Source organism: Pleurodeles waltl, chromosome 1_1 (genome assembly GCF_031143425.1).
Source record: "Pleurodeles waltl isolate 20211129_DDA chromosome 1_1, aPleWal1.hap1.20221129, whole genome shotgun sequence".
Lineage (NCBI taxonomy): Eukaryota > Metazoa > Chordata > Amphibia > Caudata > Salamandridae > Pleurodeles > Pleurodeles waltl.
Window position 1 is genome coordinate 358,228,740 of NC_090436.1, and position 13,915 is coordinate 358,242,654.

At 44.6% G+C, this 13,915-nt stretch overlaps 1 protein-coding gene across 1 annotated transcript in view; it reads left to right on the forward strand.

Annotated features, from left to right (window-relative positions):
• CWC27 (CWC27 spliceosome associated cyclophilin) overlaps window positions 1–13,915 on the forward strand; it is a 998,568-nt gene that overhangs the window by 793,510 nt on the left and 191,143 nt on the right. The window lies entirely within an intron of this gene.

Here is a 13,915-nt window from a genome sequence, read left to right on the forward strand (position 1 = left end):
TGTGCCTGCTTCAGCGTCCTTATATCAGTTCCCATTTTTCAACGCCTCTAGGATGGATCGAAGCTCGTTTTCACAGAAAACTTCCCTGTAGATATCTCTACGTTAGTACATATTCCTAAAGTGCAGAGATAGAATGTCACCTGCCAAGCGATCAGGATTTAACCCTGCAGGGATTGTGATGGACAAATGTTCATATTGACCACCCTGATATATGCCTTTGATGCCTGGGTGTCTGTGCCCAGCACTTAATTTTGTGAGTCATGCCTAAGCATGCAGCTCAAGACCATCAAGTAGTGGCAAGCTAAAGTGCTTAGACCTTAGACCAAAATCTGTGATTCAAAGTCCCCTGAGTGGCTGTTATCGAGGGAGAAATTGAGTTAACACAAAAGGAAAGGAGGCATGCTGAATCTTCAAAACAACACCCTTGTATGAGTAAGTCTCCTAGTCGATTACTGTCTCCAGTGGGTTCGCCTTTGGAGACAGATTTAGTCACTGGTTGAGAGTTTGGCAGATGGTGTTAGTTTCATCAACATGGTGGAGTAATTTACGAGTGTACTCCACCTGGCAAATTTAGAGATGTCCCCCGCCAAGCGGACATTGCTAGCCTTTAAAAGAACCGCCGTCACGCAGTTCCCGTAAAGCACTGAAAATGTGCCATACGGCACCTTCAACATGACGGCGTTGTAAGGCACACTTCTCTTTTTTTGTTTTGTTTTTCCCCAAAACAAAATCCCAAATTGGGATTTTGTTTTTGAAAATAAAAAAGCAATGACCCCTACTACTCCCTTCCAGGCCATGGGATTTTCCCCCCATGGCGTGGGGGTCTTTGCAAAGTTTTTACTTTACTTATCACTGTATTGAAGGTGGCAATTTGTAAAAGTAAAAACTGACTATGTGCCCGCCCACTCCTAATCAGGCAAGCTGGAACATGGCAAAATCTGCGAGTACCTGACAGAGTAAGTGGTATGTAGACAGCGGAGACAAATTAGTCTCTGCTGTTTACATACTGAAAGTCCACCCCCCTGTAAATCAGGTGGGAGGACCTTCAGCCCCATAAACATTATTCTGATGCCTGTGGCCCTGATGGGCCCAGCGTCAACTCTGAACATTCTCATCCCTCAGAAACCATCTCAGGGGCCCCAGGCTCCCTTACATTTTTTTAAATTGACTTTCCTTTTGAGACCATATACACAGGCGCTATGGGACATGACCAAATTAGTAACCCCCAATTTGCCTGAAACGTTTTCCAGGCTTGGTCAAAGATGGACTAGCGGTGACTCGCTAAATCAGCTGATCTGGCCTAGATATGGCACACTCATTAGCAAAAGCTATGGCCTCATCTCTAGCCCTTTGTAGACATGCTTAGTTACGCTCATCAGATTTCTAAGACTTACCTTTTCGGAATAGGCTAGGCTCTGCACTTGAATAGTTTAAGGAAAGCAAAGCTACTGCTTGGTCCCTGCACTTCATTCTCCTCAGAGAGGCTATAAACAGTTCCATAAGCTTTGAGGCTTTCTTAGGGGCTTGACCTTTAGACAGCGACAATCCCAACAGCAGACTCAGAACCTGCCCCTCAAACAATACAGGTGTCATGGTAAGGGAAGAGCACGCCTTATCCAGCAGCCCTTCTCCTCCTCTTCCCTGCCCCACGTGAAGGCAACTCTAGTTCCCTTTAGTTGAGTCATTGGGAACTGTTGGGAGGTGTCCTCCGTTACACAGGATGGAAGGCCATAACTTTGGCCTAGTGGTTCTTCCGATTTTGGAAAGGGGATACATCTAGCTTTCCAACAAGCCCCTCCACGCATCCTTCTTTCTGGAGCCCTTGCTCCAAAAGACCATTGCTGCGTTATGCAGCAGGAGGTAGAGATTGTGCTACAAAGTGACCAGTGGAGTACATACCACAGCATGAAATTGGGCAGGGGTGCTACTCCCTGTACGTCCTTGTGCCAAAGGAGGACTGTGGGCTTCATGTGATCCTAGGCTTCAGGGTCGTAAAGTTGTTGTTCTGAGAAGAAACGTTCAAGATGCAATAGGTTTTATTGAACCTGGAAGTGGAAGGCTGATAATAACCTCGAATTGCAGGACAAATGCTTTCCCATACCAGCCCTCTGGTCTCACAGAAGGTACCTGCCTTTCGTGGTAGAGTCCAGTCATTACCAGTTCATGGTTCTCCCTTTCGGTTTGACATCAGAACAGAGGTCTCCAACCTTTTGTTATAAGAGCTACTTATGTTAAATGAAAATCATCTTGAGCTACTGTTATTATTAGTATTGTAATAGTCACAAAGCATGCCGGGTAGTGGTGGTAAGTAAGATGCACTTCCCAAATGTGGTGTCAGTATGAATGTGGCGTTTTAGATAGAAAACTGTAGGTGCAATGCGGTTGAGTGCACTCCACTACCCTAGAGCGTATTTTAGTGTTTAGACAAACACTTCACATAGTTAATTACAGACACCGCAGCACTCAGAAAGTCCATAGATAAATCAGTCCTTCATTTGAAAATAGTTGAGAAATGTTCCTTTATTAGAAGGCATCAGCGTAGGTCCATCGAGTGATCAACATTCCTTAACCACAGCCATCGTACTTAGTTGGATGAACATCTTTGCATAAGCAAGCCAACACGTGGCTTGTCACAACAAGTGACGTTTTCGAGGCTGCAAGGAATATACATCAGTCATGATAATAAATAACATATCAAAGAAAATTAGAGGATGAAAGCATGTTAAAATGGAGTGTGAGAGTACAAATGGTGAATCATGCGTCAACTGAGGAGAAAAGGTGGTAAGTTGCCAGCATACCAATAAGAAAGGGAAGTGGTGAGAGAGATGGTCGTTAAACCACACCTTTTATATAAGTTGGAAAGTCAAGTACCCAGTGTCAGCATGTCCTGAGAAGAATAATACAATAGTGATGGCGTAGGAAATGTGTTACAAATAAAATATTGTATTAAAACCCCATCACCAACATCAGGGAGGTATCTAGAAATGAGTGTGAGAGTACAATTGGTGAATCATGCGTCAACTGACTGAGGTGGAAATTTGCCCGTATACCAATAAGAAAGGGAAGTGGTGAGAGCGATGGTCATAAAACCACACCTATTATAGAAGCAGGAAAGTCAAGTACCCAGTGTCAGCATATCCTGAGTGACACATAGTACTGATGGCGTAGGAAATGTGTTACAGATAAAATATTGTATTAAAACCCCATCACCAACATCAGGGAGTTATCTAGAAATGGTGATAGTGTATCATAACTGAGAAATGAAGAAAAGCATACCTCAAAGCAAAGGCCCGGTCCGGAAAGTGCCGAATAAATATGGATAGAATATGCTTCAGAAATATGATTTTGAGTAACTCGTTCATGGTAGTCTCAAGAAAGAAAAGTGGAAGTTATGTGAGACCATGATTAGTCTAAAATCTGTGAAGGAACAAAATTCCAGGTAAGATTTGAGACCGTAGAATATCTATAAAGTATAAAAAGATTATTAAAAATATGCGGAAGTGGCAGGGACTAAATGTGAACTGATTAATATATATAGAAGGCAAATGTTATAAAACTGATAAGCAGAAGTATCTTGAAGTGCAAACACTAGGGATGAATGTACATGGAAAATGTTGTGAAAATGATTAGCACAAGTATCTAGGAGTGTGAAAAGTAATGGTGGACCTAGTAGACGATCGACAAATAAAGTAAGGGCTATTGGTGCAATCCAAAAATGTAGGAGACAAACCGAGGGCAAAAGTAAGCGCATTATAGAGTAAACAGGTAAGGGGCTATCCATTAAAAATAACTGAAAGCACAAGCCGGAAGCTGATCCTCAAAACTTCTGTAATGCCGGTATATAATGCGAGCGGCAGTAATAGTGGTAAAACGGTCTGTCTTAGAACGAAAAGTGCACGGAGAAAGAAACAGGTAATGTGTTTAAATTAGCTAACCTCAGAGTACATGCCGAGGAAGATGAAATGGTCTGTCATAAAAAGAAAGTCCACGGAGGAACCACAAGTAATATGTCATTAAGTTAGCTTACCTCAGAGTACATGCTGAGGAAAGTGCCGTCGTGAAGAATAGTAAGTGAGTGTCGGCCATGTTAATGAGCCATTTTAAGGGCTCCGTGGGCATGGACTTAGAAGAGGTGGGGAGGAAGCAGAATAAGGGAAGTCAGAAATGGCAGCCATTTTGGAGTATAGCAGAAGTAAATTAAAAAGAAACTCACAAACAAAGGGAAAAAGGTAATTATTGATTTATGTCAAATAATTAGCATGCCCCGGTTCTACATGTGGATGAGCGTGCTAGCTTTAAGATATATATTGAAATGTCAACCGTATCGGTGAGTCATAAAGGAGCTCCATGAATAAAGAAAAAGGCAGAAAATAGTGAAAGAGAGAAACAAATATCCTAATCATATATAAAGTATAGTCAAGCATGTGTGTTAACTCGTGATAATATCTGATAGAGACTTCTAGTTGCAGATTCTTTACCTTAGAATTTCCCTCAGGCATCAGACTGGATCTGGAGATTTTTCTTCAAGCAATACCCTTGCGCGTCGGCAGGTGGAGTAGTATATAGATGCCGCCCTCGTGCAGTGACGTCAGTTCTTTTCTTTCCGCGCTATGCGCTGATCCGGAGAAGAGCTACCTGGCTATTTTTTGTCCGAATTCGACCGTTTTGTTGAGTTTTTTTCTGTGAAACGTTGGTGCGTCGAGGATGTCCCCTAAGACCGGGTTCAAGCCATGCGAGGACTGTTATCGGACGATGTTGGTGACGGATCCTCATCGGGTTTGTCTGTGGTGTCCCGAGCGAGACCACGACCCGAAGTCGTGCTTCGAGTGCCGGGCCATGCACCCGAAGGCTTCGAGGGAGCGGTCCCTAAAGCTAAAGGCGGCCCGGCACTTGACTCCGCGTAGGTCCCGGTCTCGCTCGAGAGGAAGGTCTTGAGATCGGTCACGGAGTCATCACCACTCGTTTTCTTCTAAATCCTTGGGTCAAGGTAAGAAGAAGAAAAAGTCAAAGAAGTCCCATAGTTCTCCGACTTCGCCCCGTTGCTCGGCCGATGCGGGAAGAGCGTCCACGCACAAGGCCTCTGTCCTCAGAGCCTGCGTCTGGGTCGGCTCTGCGCTTCCCAGAGTTTCCCAGAACCAGAGCAACCCCCGCCCAGCTTAAAGAGAGTAATCATATTTGGGCAGTCCGACCCTGATACGGTGCCTTTGGGCCCAAGGGGTTTGGCTGAGAGGCCTTCGGGTTCTGCGCCGGCAGCTTTGGCTCCGGCCACCAAGATCACCTCCGGATCCGTGCGCAGATCTGCACCGGTGCCGGTCATACCTTTGAGACCTTCCCCGGCACCAGGTCGATTATCGACGCTCCTGACGTCAGTGGTGCCCACTATTGACGTCGACCCAATTCTTTTCCCCGATGACTCGGAGTCAGAGCGGCTCCCTGACGCGTCCTCCACCCAGCCACCGTGCCTCACATGCTGTTCAGCCTATGCGTGGCCGGGGACGCGGAATCCCATGTGGCCATCACCTGCTCCACTGGGAAAACATCACCACGGACAGGTGGGTTTTGCAGATCGTTTGAAAAGGCTACTCCCTCCCTTTCGAATCTGCTCCACCACCCTTGCTACAATCCTTCAATCACCTTCCGGAGGATCATTTGGTTCTTCTCCGTCACAGCTGTCTTGGCCAAGGGAGCTATAGAAAAGGTCCCTGTGCCAAAATTAGGTCGTGGTTGTTATTCCAGCTACTTTCTGATACCAAAAAAGGACAAGGGCTTACGTCCTATCCTAGACCTAAACTACTTCCTCAAGAAGGAGAATTTCAAAATGCTCACCCTGGCTCAGGTTCTGTCCGCCTTGGACCCAGGAAAATGGATGGTAACGTTGGACTTGCAGGAAGCCTATTTCCACATCCCCATCCTGCCTGCCCACAGACGTTACCTACGATTTGTGGTAGGTCACAAGCACTTTCAGATTACCGTGCTCCCTTTCGGCCTTACCAGCACCCCAAGGGTGTTCACGAAAGTGATGGTGGTGGTTGCAGCTCATCTGCGCAAGTTAGGGGGTCTCAGTCTTCCCCTACCTCTACGACTGTCTGTTGAAAGCAGATTCGCCCTTGAAAGTCGTCTCCCACCTTCAGACTACGGCGACCCTCCTGCACATGCTGGGGTTCACTATAAACATGTTGAAGTCACACCTGACTCCCTCTCAGTTGCTCCCTTTCATCAGAGCGGTTCTGGACACAGTGCAGCTTCGGGCTTATCCTCCTTAAAAACGAGTCCAAGACATGAAGGCTATGATTCTGATCTTTCGGCCTCTGTCTTGGGTTTCGGTCAGACTGACTCTGAGGCTGCTGGGCCTCATGGCCTCCTGCATCCTGCTAGTGACACATGCCAGATGGCATATGCAGGCTCTGCAGTTGGACCTGAAGTTCCAGTGGGCGCAACATCAGGGGAATCCCTTTGACCTGGTCAAGATCTCGGAGGAGACTGCGAAAGACCAGCAGTGGTGGCTTTTGAATCCGCATTGGGGCCACGGCAAATCCCTTTACCTTCCCCAACCAGATCTATCTATGGTGACAGATGTGTCAGTTCTGGGTTGGGGCGGCCACATGGGAGAGGCGGAGATAAGAGGACTCTGGTCTCTGGTGCAGTCTGGGCTCCATATCAATCTGCTGGAGCTCCGAGCGATCAGGCTTGCGTTGAAAGCATTCCTTTCCTCTCTCAAAGGGAAAGTGGTGCAGGTGTTCATGGACAATACTACCGCTATGTGGTACTCCAACAAATAGGGCGGAGTAGGGTCCTGGACCCTTTGTCAGGAGGCACTACGCCTCTGAACATGGCTGGAACATCAGGGCATTACCCTGATGGTACAACATCTGGCGGGCTCCCTCAACGCCAGAGCGGACAAACTCAGCCGTCGATGCACAGCCGATCACGAATGGTGTCTTCATCCGGAAGTGGCGCAGGGTCTCTTTCAGCAGTGGGGAGAGCCTTGGTTAGATCTGTTCACCTCCGCAGAGAACGCGCAATGTCAGCTGTTTTGCGTAATGGAGTTTCCAAGGCGGCACTCGCTCGGTGACGCTTTTTGTCTCGAGTGGAACTCCGGCCTGCTTTACGCCTATACCTCTTCTGCCCAGAGTTCTCAAGAAAATCAGGAACAACCGGGCCCAAGTCAACCTGCTGGCTCCCGACTGGGCACGGAGAGTATGGGCAGCAGGATGACTTAGATCTTAGTTCGCAGCCCCCCACCGAGGATGGCATTGCTTGGGCATCTATTCTGAGGAATCTGCAACTAAAAGTCTCTATCAGATGTACAAGTTACTTACCTTCGGTAATAAAATATCTGGTAGAGACATATTCTAGTTGCAGATTCCTTACCGCCCACCCATCCTCCCCGCTTGCGAACTGATTCCTTGTGACAGGGCTTCCCCCTTTTCAGGTCCTTAGCTCTGGTGCACCAATCTCAGTGTTTTTGGTGTGGAAAATCGTTAAAAGAAACTGACATCACTGCGCGAGGGCGGCGTCTATATACTACTCCCGATGTCATCACGGCGACCACGCTGCTGACGCCTCCCGCAGAGTCGACCGACGCCACCTGCCGATGCGCAAGGGTATTGCTTCAAGAAAAATTTCCGGATCCAGTCTGACACCTGGGGGAAATTCTAAGGTAAGGAATCTGCAACTAGAATATGTCTCTACCAGATATTTCCTTTCCGAAGGTAAGTAACTTGTATATTAAGGTGTATAGAGAAGGGAAAGTAAAGGGGAAGATGGGAAGTGAAGTGAAACACAATAGTATTTTGGAATACTATCCGATTGTATCATAATTTCTTCATTCCTCCACTAACTCTTTAGTAATCATATTGGAGGTTGTTACTATGTCATCACATTCAAGCTATTTTGTTCTCTTTTGGTACTTGTATTCACATATGTTACTTATAGCTCTCTGTTGTATTGTATGCAATATTTTAGGCCATATTTTTTGCTTATACTCAAGCATACAGTATAATTGTGGCAATATACATGTCTGTTTCTACATGTTTATTTTTATACTTTTCCCCTCACCTTTGTTAAGCTTGAGTCAATATTGCCGTTACAATGTTTACCCTGTATAGCGCTTCACAAATTGCAGATTACTTAGGTTGTTATGGAATCAAACTACACATTTTTCTTCTTATTGGTATCACTATTGTGTTTCACTTCACTTCCCATCTTTCCCTTTACTTTCCCTTCTCCATACACCGTAATATTATCACCAGTTAACACACATGTTTGACTATACTTTATATATGATTAGGTTATTTGTTTCTCTCTTTCACTATTTTACACCTTTTTCTTTATTCATGGTGCTCCTTTATGACTCACCGATATGGTCAACATTTCAATATATACCTTAACGATAGCACGCTTATCCACATGTAGTACCAGGGCATGCTAATTATTTGACATAATCAATAATTACCTTTTTCCCTCTGTTTGTTCGTTTCTTTTTAATTTACTTCTACTATACTCCAAAATGACTTCCCTCATTCTGCTTCCACCCCCCCCTCTATGTCCATGCCCACGGAGCCCTTAAAATGGCTCATTGACATGGCCGATGTTCGCTTACTCGTCTCCACGCCGGCACTTTCCTTGGCATGTACTCCGAGGTAAGCTAACTTAATAACATATTACTTGTGGTTTCTCCGAGGACTTTCGTTTTATGACAGACCGTTTTATCTCTTCGGCATGTACTCCGAGGTTAGCGCATTTAAAAACGTTACCTGTTGGTTTCTCCGGGAACTTTTCGTTCTAAGACAGACAGTTTTACTACTATTACTGCTGCTTGTATTATATACTGGCAATACAGCAGTTTTGAGGCACAGTTTCCGGCTCGTGCTTTCAGTTATTTTTAATGGATAGCCCCTTACCTGTTTACTCTATAATGCGCTTACTTTTGCCCTCGGTTTGTCTCCTACAATTTTGGATTGCACCAATAGCCCTGACTTTATTTGTCGATCATTTACTAGGTTCACTATTACTTTTTGCACTCCTAGATACTCGTGCTAATCATTTTTACAACATTTTACATGTACATTTAACCCTACCTTTTGCACTTTAAGATACTTGTGTTTATCAGTTTTATAACATTTGCCATCTATATATATTATTCAGTTCACATTCAGTCCCCACCACTTCCTCATATTTGTTATGGTCTTTTTATACTTTATAGATATTCTACTGTCACAAATCTTACATGGAATTTTGTTCCTTCACATATTTGAGACTTATTATGGTCTCACATAACTACCACTTTTTTTTCTTGAGACCGCCATGAACGAGTTACTCAAAATCATATTTCTGAAGCATATTCTATCTTCTTTCTACATTTATTGGGCACTTTCCGGACCGCGCCTTTGCTTTGAGGTATGCTTTTCTTAATTTCTCAGTTCTAGATAACTCCCTGATGTTGGTGATGGGGTTTTAATACAATATTTTTATTTGTAACAAATTTCCTACGCCATCACTTCTATGTTATGTCTCTCAGGACATGCTGACACTGGGTACTTGACTTTCCTACTTATATAAAAGGTGTGTTTAACAACCATCTCTCTCACCACTTCCCTTTCTTATTGGTATACGGGCAACTTACCACCTTTTCTCCTCAGTTGATGCATGAGTCACCACATGAGTGTACTCTCACACTCCATTTTAACATGCTATCATCCTTGAACGTTCTTTGATAGGGTATTTATTACCATGACTGTTGTATGTACCTTGCAACACAAAAGGATGATGGACAGAGTGCTGAACAATGCAAACACTCACCCCCAGTCAGAGATCTGGGTTTAATCCATCGTTCTTTTGCTCACCATGCCATCCCAGTTTGGACCCAGCCATGTGGCAGGGGTATGCCCAGACGTGGGTCCCTTGCTCGCTGCGCCACTGGATTCAAGCTAGCCTGGCTGATGAAGGATGATACCCTGAAACCAGTCCTAGGCTGCTTGTTTCCTGTCCCGGGAGAACCTGGCCTAGCAGTTCGGGCTGGCCTGTCCCAATGGGATCAGTCCAGCCCGAAGGGGTCAAGACTGATTTGCATGTGGCTAGGTCCAAACTGGGGTGACGTGGCGAGCAAAATAACGATGGATTAAACCCAGATCTGTGACTGGGGGTGAGTGTTTGAAAAGTTTCAACACTCCGTTCATTATTTTATTTTGTTTTGTGATGTTGCTTTGTATATACCTTGCAGCCTTGAAAAAGTCACTTGTTGTGACGAGACATGTGTTGGCTTGCTAATGCAAAGTTGTTTATCCAACTGAGTACGATGGCTGTGGTTAAAGAACGTTGATCACTCGATGGACCTATGCTGATGCCTTCTAATAAAGGAAAGTTTCACAACTATTTTCAACTGAAGGACTGATTTCTCTATGGGCTTTCTGAGTGCAGCGGTGTCTATTATTAGTATTCTAATAGTGACCACATTAGAAAAGATTACATTAGTAGCCACTAATGCAGAATTACCAGCAGTGGCCACCTCACTGCATCAGGCAGGGCTGCGAGCAGTAATGTAAAAAAAGGCTTTGTCAGTTTGGAATGCCCCTGTCTAGGTAATGCATACCAGCCACAGTGTCCCTGACCCCATACGATTAATCACTCAAAAATAATCTTTAAATATAATTAGGAAATTCAACCATTTTTTTCAATCATCAACCTATGAGTTCTGCAAATCCACATATTTTCACCTTGAATTAAGTTATGCATGCATATATTTTTTTATCCAAGCAAATGGTTCCCGTTTAGTAGACTGGGATGCACACAGGAGAGCTACTTCCAGGTAGCTGGAGAGCTACCAGTAGCTCACAAGTGACTTGCTGGGGAAGCCTGCCTTAGAGTCTTCACAAAGGTGATGGCAGTGGTAGCACCATATCATGTGCAGGCTCTGCAGTGAGATTTGAAGACTCCGGGGGGAACCAGTCGGGGGCACCTGTCAGAGTCCATCCAGTAGTTGAAGGAGACAGTAAAGAAATGCAGTGGTGGCTGTTTGAGCACAATTGAACTAGCAGTGAACCCCTCTCCCTACCATAGGACTGTGGATTCTGTTGGAGTCTGCCTCCACATTAGCTTGCTGGATTTGCATACAATTTGCTTGGTATTTGAAGGCCTTCCTGGCACCCATCAACAGGATGCTGGTGTAGGTTCTCACAGACAGTTACACCGCTGTGGTGGTATTGCAACAAGCAAGATAGGGTAGTGTTGTGGGTCCTGTGCCACAAGCCTCTGTACCTCTGGAACTGGCTGAATCATCATGGCATTTTCCTGATGCTACACCACCTGGCAGGATCTTTAAAAGCCAGGGCAAACTTGTGGGCGACAAATGGAAATTACCCCAAGAGATGGAGCAGGGTGCCTTTCAGCAATGGAGAAAAACCTTATTCGATCTTTGTGCCACCACCAGGAATGTGCCAAGTCGCCACTCTTGTGCCCTGGAGTTGCCTGGAAGGCTCTTTCTCTGAGATGCATTCTGCATAGAGAGGGGCATGAGACTCCTCTATGCCTTCCAGTTGGTACCTCTCCCTCTGCTAGGTCTGAAGAACATCAGGAATGAGTGGGCCCAAGTCATCTTAGTGGCTCTCGATTGGGCCAGAAGAGTGTGGTACCTGGAACTTCTGGACCTGAGTATCTGTCCTCCGATTAGGTTGCCTCTGCAGCAGGACTGAGTCTTGCACCCATGCCTGCGTGAAAGCTCTGGACACAGACAGATTTGCTGTCGTTCAGCAATTATAACATACCAAATGGTTCAGTTCCCAGGCAAGACAAACAGTTGTGTATTCATTCTACGTGTAACAACTTCTTCCTAGTATATCTGATAACTTTTGTTAACAGTGCATTCCTCCTACCACAGATGCAACCTTGAAAAACACTTGTCAGTGCCAGGACACAAACATCATATTTCACTCCTGAGCCTTCCCCTGCAGCGGATCTATGCTTGAAAATACCTTTTATTAGTTGTTGAAGCTCAAGTCTGTGTTAGGTGTAGCAATGCATTCATTTACCACAAGCAAGATGTAGTCAGTTATGAGTTTGCGCCCAGGCGCTTACATTTCCCTCTTGTCCAGTCTTCTTACCACTTTGTATCATTCAAATACCTAACCTCCTTCTGGAGTTCATCTTCCTTCTGTATTTCTATCTCCTTATCTTTTAAATCCTGCTTGTAATCTTTGAGACCTCTACAACTCTTTTCCCATACTCACAAACATTGAACAAAAGCCAAGCCCTATATGAGGTAGGAAAAATATGAGTAGAAATAGCACAATGATCCCTGGAGGTCCTAGGATCCACTTTACCCAACTTCTTAGATGGTCTCCTATTTTTTCCCCAAATTCAGGCTTGCCCATTTAATGCTCGTCTTGTAAAATCTTTAAAATATCAAATATAATATTTTGTACATTTTGTGTATTTTCAAGGATAGAAGTGAAACACTGTGTGTTGATTGTCTTGCAAACTCCACCCTCCTTTGCTAAAATTAGATCCAAAGTCATTCTGTTCTGCAGAATCATTCTGCACATTGCAAGCGTTTCTTCAGTAATGTTAGCTAAAGCAACAGTGGTATCAGTAGCCAGTCTTTCTATTAATTGAGCTTACTTCCTTATTTTTACAACATTTAGTGCTACCCCTACTGGAGGAACTATCGCAGAGAAAATGTTTTAAAGGTCTTCTCCTATATCCCTCCTTTGGCAAAAGAAATGGATGTTCCTCATTTGTGTAGTGTGATCTATTTGTTTGGCAATACTAAAGCTAGATAACAGGAGCCATCCCACCCAACTAGAAGTGAGAAGTACACTTTCTTTCAGCAAATATGATTCATAGCTTGGAAACTCTTTATTACACTGTGGAGCCTAAATGTGTCTGGCATGTTAAAATCGTGTGTACAGTTACTTTCACTCACCTTCAAAGCTCTGCCGTGGCATGCAAAGCCATAAATTTAAAGCTGAATGAGTAAGGAGCCAAGCTTTTCCCCTCGGGATAGGTTTATTATGGAACCTTAACTCCTTCTTTTGTATATGTGGATAACGCCTAGTGTCTTTTTTATGTGCTGCTAGAAGTTCTTTTTCTCCTTAAGATAACATGCACATTTTTGATTCTGTGCAAATGTCTTGGGTACCTGTGTGTGATGTGGTCCTTGCGCATACAAAACTCCTTCAGCTGAGGAGGCTGACATATGGCTGCACACCAAATAGTCAGACACATTAATAATCGAGTTGTATGTTTGGATCAGCTCAATATATATGTTTTCCTGATATTTTGGTGGTCAATTTCTTTCATCCTTTGAAACATTAGTAGGTGCAGGACTTATTGTTTCTCACTGGATTTATTATTTGTATCAGCAATGCCAGGATCAGTCCAATGTTACACGCAGGAAATGCAGTGAGTTGTTGACTGTTGGAAGTGGACATTTTGTGGGGTTATCCCCAACCTTTTCGCCTTCTTCCTCCTAGTTTTTCAGATCTGTTTTTGGTGGTTTATTGTCTCTGCACACTTTATCACTGCAGATCAGTGCTAAAGTGCAAGTGCTCCCTATGTGAATTGTACTGGTGTTTGGTTAATCCATGATTGGCATATTTGGTTTACTGATAAGTCCCTAATAAAGTGCGCTATGTACCCAGGGCCTGTAAATCAAATGCTACTAGTGGGCCTGCAGCACTGATTGTAAAACCCATATGAGTAACCCTGTAATCATGTGTCAGGCCTGCCACTGCAGTGTCAGTGTGCGCAGTCTTGCACCGCCAATTTGACCTAGCAAGTGTACCCACCTGCCAGGCTCAAATCTTCCCTTTTGGTACATGAATACACTCCTAAGGTTGGCCCTGGGTAGCCCCCTGGGCAGGGCGCAATGTATTTAAAATGTAGGACATGTACTGGTGTGTTCTACTTGTCCTGAGAG